Here is a 5,945-nt window from a genome sequence, read left to right on the forward strand (position 1 = left end):
TCAATTTGTATACTGTGTGAAAGCAGTGAAATTTTTGACTTTCAAATACCATTCTTCAGTTGTCAGCAGGACAATAAAGTATTCAGAATTAGTTTGGTAGGCAGTGCTTACTGGGCATATTATTGCCTTTTGCTTCTCTGTTGCTACATATAACACATTAAAGAAAATTATATTTTTGGAACCCATTTTCACACACACACACACACACAGCCTGGAAGAGAGAAAAGAGATGGAGCTATTTTAGGATCTGTATTTTCAAAGAATAGCAACTCTCTAAGTGACAAGAGAGCAAGTAGAACCAACTTTATAATTAAAGGATGGTGTAGGTTGTAGAAAAGGGATGATACAGGTTTGGAATGATGAATAAGACAGTCCTTACTCTTAATAAGCTTGCGTTCTAGTGGAGTGTGGGAGACCAACATATCAAAATAGTAGTGACCACATGTCCCCAGTCCAAATTTGGGATATGTGGTCTCAAAAGAATGGGTGCACTTTCTGGGGACAGCTGGACCACCTGTTTGAAAAGCTAGCAGATTTAGGACATGTAGTTGCTGTACTTAGAACAGAAGACGGGGTAAGAAAAGCTGTTCAGGAGGCATGTGTAGTTGCTACGCAGCTTTTGGGAGGAAGGGCTCGCAACATCACACTCTCCTTCAGGCTCCACGATGCAGCTAGTTCAGCGCCTACTTCTGGACCGTCTACCCTTTGCAGATACTAAACTAATAGTTGTTGTGCCATGCTCCAGAGCAGCTCCACACTTTCCTTTAAACCAGTCCCATGCGTGTGTGAGCTGGCCGTCTGGGCTTGGGTCTTGAAGAAACTTCCCTCTTTGGGTTCATACATGTGTGTGCAAGGACGCTGTCGGGGTGAAGAGGCTCCGACACTTTAGGGTGGCATCAGGGGCACGGGCTCTCCCCTAAATTCAACTTCAGAAATACAGATTTAAAACAATTCTTTTGAGAAGTATTGCATATCTATAAACTAAAAAAAAGGAGAAGAAAAAGAAAAGAAAGAAAAAAATCCATTTGGCATGAAGGGGACTGGATATTCATCTATTGCTAGTGGTACTAACAATAGGTGTATTCTATTTTTTTTTTTTTTTTTTTTTTTTTGGAGACAGAGTCTCACTCTATTGCCCAGGCTGGAGTGTAGTGGTGCGCTCTTGGCTCACTGCAACCTCCAACCCTTGGGTTCAAGCAATTCTCCTGCCTCAGCCTCCTGAGTAGCTGGGATTACAGGCATGTGCCACCATGCCTGGCTAATTTTGTATTTTTAGTAGAGACAGGGTTTCATCATGTTGGCCAGGCTGGTCTTGAACTCCTGATCTTAGGTGATCCACCCGCCTCAGCCTCCCAAAGTGCCGGGATTATAGGCATGAGCCACCATGCCTGGCTTGTGTATTCTTATAGAAAAGGAATCTGGCACTACGTGAGAGGGTATCAAACACTTTAGACCCTTTGATCCAATAGTTCAACTTGGGAAAACGTACCTCAAAATGAAAACATAAAATATTGATTTTCTCTTCTACAAAAAAATCAATTATAGCACTGTAAAATGAACAATGGGAAACAACCAATACTCCACAATGCAAAAACATTAATTAATAAAATCTTTTTAGCCCCTAGATATTGTGAGAGTACACCAGTAAATGAGAATGTGTAAATGAAATATTTAGTGAAGAAAAGTAGAACATGAAGTTATATGTACATACTGATTACAGCTTTGTAAGCCAATGGACATACCAATATATATCTGAAGAGACTTTTTAGGAAAGGAATCACTGTTTAGTGTTTATGAGATTTTTCTGTAAGTTGTTGGCATTGATATTTTTTTTAGGAAGGAAGAGTGAGTATGGCAGGGGTGTTAGTTGAACTATTGAGCTTTGAATCTCACTGAGTTTTTTGTTGGTTTATGTTATTGAGAGGCATGGTGCAAGTAATTTGTGACTAAGAGTGAAAGGATAATATTTTAATATTTTAATAAACTACAGGTGATTCAACGTTGTCTCTACAATGCAGTCACTACCACATGCTTGCATTTTGAGATGCTTTCTTTAGTGGCGGCAGAAGGGACAGAGCCCCTTGCCACCTTGTAGTTATTATTGGCTCCTGGTCCTGCGAGTGTGAATGTCAGCTGCCATTCACATGAGGGAAGTTGGAACTGACGAACTGTCGTGATGTGTATGACAGTCTTGTTCCCTAATCATTCATACCATGCCACCTGGTCTCTTCAGTCTCAGAAATAATTACATTTCCTCTTTCCATCTCATGCGAAAGCCTGCCCACTGGAGTAGGCAGAAGAGTAGGTCCTTCCTACTCTTCTCAGTAGGAAGGCTTCTCAGCTAAGAGGAGAGGAAGGCTTCTCAGCTAAGATCCCCAAAGGAGCGGTGCCCAGGTGTTCTCTGCAGCTTCCCCGTCTCAACGACCTCCTAGTTCTGACATCCAGTAAACGCTTTCCTTGAGCTCTCTGCAGCATTGCATGCTGGGACAACTGGTCTCCTTGAAACTTTCCTTGGGGTTATGCCCGACTCTAGCACTTAGGAGAAGCTTGTACAGATCAGGCAGAAAACGGCTTCCCCTCCGTGGAAGGCCGGCGCTTCTGTACTCCCTCGAGGCCACCCTGATCCCATGCAGAGAACAGAGTAGAGAGGCAGGGCTCAACCCCCCGTGGGGCTGCTTCCCTGCCAGTCTGCCTGGCATCCTAACTCCATAAGGTGGCAGCAGGGAAGGAGACTTCTGACAGCAAGAAGCCTGCAGAAACAGCCAGACCCAGCCAGACCCAGACCCAGAATTGAGAGTGGGTCTAGGAACCACTCCTCTGTGCACGTAAGCTGCAGCCAGGCCATTCGGAAGGAAGTGAGGACATTTCCCCCTGGAATCGCCTAGCTTATGTCAGCTCTGTGTGACATGGATGGAAATGCATCCCACTTGCCTTGCTAGCGAAACTCCCCACCCCTGCAGAGTCAGCTGCGGGAACGGAGGCAGCCAGGATGGTGACGCAGGATGGAGGGCGGCCTCCCCCACTCCACGGAGGGCCACAGGAGCCAGTGGGCAGCAGATCTTTAGCCTGTAAAGGAGAAAGCAGCCAACCCGAGCCAGGTTGGGGCTCCCCAGCAACACCCTGGCTCGTGGTTCTGTCCCGCAGTCAGAGGCTGGTCCCTGACTTCCCTGGTTTTGTGTGATAACCTAAGTATGAACAGGCAGGCCCTGACTGCTATGGACAGGGACACAGGGATACCCTGGCTGTCCTGCCCAAGTCCTGTGGCTGGTGGTGGCAGAGAAGCTGCTGACCCACAGATTCCCCTGTTACAGCCCCTGGAGGGGTGGCCGCTCGCACTCTTGTGTGCAACTCTCCCCGAAGGCTTGTCTGTTTTCAATGAGAGACTCCTTTCTGGGTTTCCCGTCTTAATCCTTCACCTGCAGGAATGCACTGGTCAGCTTTTCCCACGAAGCCTAAGTCTCCATGGCTTTAGAGTTGGACGTCCTGGTGGTGGTCTCAAGGCACACCCAGGGCAGGAGACTGAGAAGGGGAGGTGGAGAGGGGTGTGTGTGCAGGCTCTGGTGGGGCGTAGGGTTCAGGACACAGCCTGACGCGATCCTGTCGCCGGGGCAGGAATGTGAGCCCTGGCAGCGGCAGGCCCAGTGGGTCTTGAGGGGAACAACACCTGAGCCCCTCACAGGCCACTAATGGGCTCCTTGGAACTGAAGAAAGAGTAAGAAAGTCACTTCTCCCACGTGTGAACGTGCATGGCCAGCAGCCTCAGAGCAGGCGCTGGCGAGTGGCTTTCCTGCTCCCCTTCACCTGCTGATGGGAGCCTTTCCCAGCTGCTGGAGCGGGGAATCGGCTGCAGGTGGGTCCTGTCTGCAGACTGCAGGGACGGCGGTGGAGGGACTGGGCTCCCTACACTAAGGCAGCGGCTGCCCCCATGACACTGACCGGTGAAAAAGGCTAGAGAATCCCCAGGTCTCAGGGCAGAGCCTGACTTGGGCAATTAGCCCATCCCCCCACACAGCCGGTTTCCACCTCCTCATTTTCTGTCTTTCTCTGCCTGTGACTTCTCTCCCCCGCATTCACGGCCTTATACCACCTTTCTAGGTCCTCTCCTGTTCTTTCTTTTTCGCTCCATGACCCTTTGCTCTTTCTCCCTCCTCCTCTTCTCTGATGCCGTCAGCTCCTGGTTCTAACTAAATAGAATGTGCTGCTTGTAGCCTAATGATATCCAGCCCCAGGGATTTGACAAAACACAAAACAGAAACAAACACCAGCCCGCCCAATCCCAAATCCCACCATCTCCACCCCACAGCTGTGCTCACGGACTACCACGGCGGCGAACAGCTGCCTCCGATCTGCTGTCGCTCCCTCTTTTCCAAATGACATCTTCCAATATCAAAGACACTGCCAGCTGTCAAAATAAGGCTTCATATTTTCACATATAGGACAATTACTGCTGAAAACAGATTATGCAAACATGCAAACAAGTGAAGTGGAGGAAGGGGAGGCTGACGGGTTGCTTCCTCCAAGTTCATCCTTTTTACAGAAGCAGGGACTGAAATGACCTCCACGTCCTTAGAATAGCAACTGACAAGCACATCCTCCCAGTCATAAAGCTTGCATCAAAGGAAACTAGGAAAAGGGATAAGAGTTTGATCTCTGGAGGAGAAAGACAGGGGAGGATGCAAAGTGCTTGAGACAAAGAGAAGGCAAAGCCTGGGAGTTAATTATTCGTTCTGCACCCCCCCGCCCCCCCAACCCCAACATAACGATGCGTAATGAGCATGGAAGACAGCAAAGTGAATTTCTAACAAAGAAAATGAGGCAGCAAAGACAGGGCAACCCAGGGAAACTGGAGGAACAAGTAGGGTGACCTTCCTCTGCCTTTCTTAACGTTGTCCTCCCTTCCTTGAGAAATATCACGAATGTACCCATCTCCCTGCTAAAATGACAAACAGCTGTTAACATCAAACTAAAGGCCGGGAATAGCACTGGAAGTTAGGGAATGAAAGTTCTTAGTCTTGCCCTGTAATCCTGAACAGATAACTAAATGTTCTGTCTCTGTTTCCCCATTTATGAGGTGGAATCCTAAAACCAGACCCCAGGATTGTGTTGAGGATCAAATGACATCATGGTTGGGAACACAGTGTGTGTCCCTCAAGGAGCCCTCCATGGGGGCGAGTGGTACTGTGTATGAAAATGCCAACCCATTGGCAGCTTGCTGAAGTGACTGTGTTTATTTTTAAATGCCATTGAATTTCATATAACATAATGATAGTCTGCAGTGTGTGTTCACAGCGCCTGCCCCACCCACAACTTCTACAATGAAGCCGTCCAGCCCACAGTCATGCAACAAGGTCAAAATCAGATCAAGATGGGGAAAGTGCTCAGCTGCCCAACTCTAAGGGGTGGGGGGGACCTTGCCACCCTCGGCAATGAAGGCCTTGGGGCTTTGGTCTTTTGAGCCCAGTTGTAGCTATTGAGAGCCGGCACCTCCGAAGCTGTGGTGACCCAGATGCACAGAGAAACAAAATCACTGATCTCTAAGCCAAGAGATCCCAGAGTGGGAATTGATGGGCAGCCCCCAAGGGTTCTGCAGGAAGTGTATCACCATAAAAATCCCAGCCTAGGCTTGGCGCAGCGGCTCACACCTCTAATCCCAGCACTTTAGGAGACCAAGGTGGGCGGATCACCTGATGTACGTCAGGAGTTCAAAACAAGCCTGGCCAACATGGTGAAAACCTGTCTCTACTAAAAATAGAAAAATTAGCCGGGTGTAGTGGTAGGCGCTTGTAATCCCAGCTACTCAGGAGGCTGAGGCAGGAGAATCTCTTGAACCCAGGAGGCAGAGGTTGCAGTGAACTGAGATCACACCACTGCACTCCAGCCTGGGCAACATGAACGAAACTCTGTCTCAAAAAAAAAAAAAAAAAATTCCCAGCCTAATAAAAAGA

This window comes from Macaca mulatta, chromosome 18 (assembly GCF_049350105.2).
Source record: "Macaca mulatta isolate MMU2019108-1 chromosome 18, T2T-MMU8v2.0, whole genome shotgun sequence".
Taxonomy (NCBI): Eukaryota; Metazoa; Chordata; class Mammalia; order Primates; family Cercopithecidae; genus Macaca; species Macaca mulatta.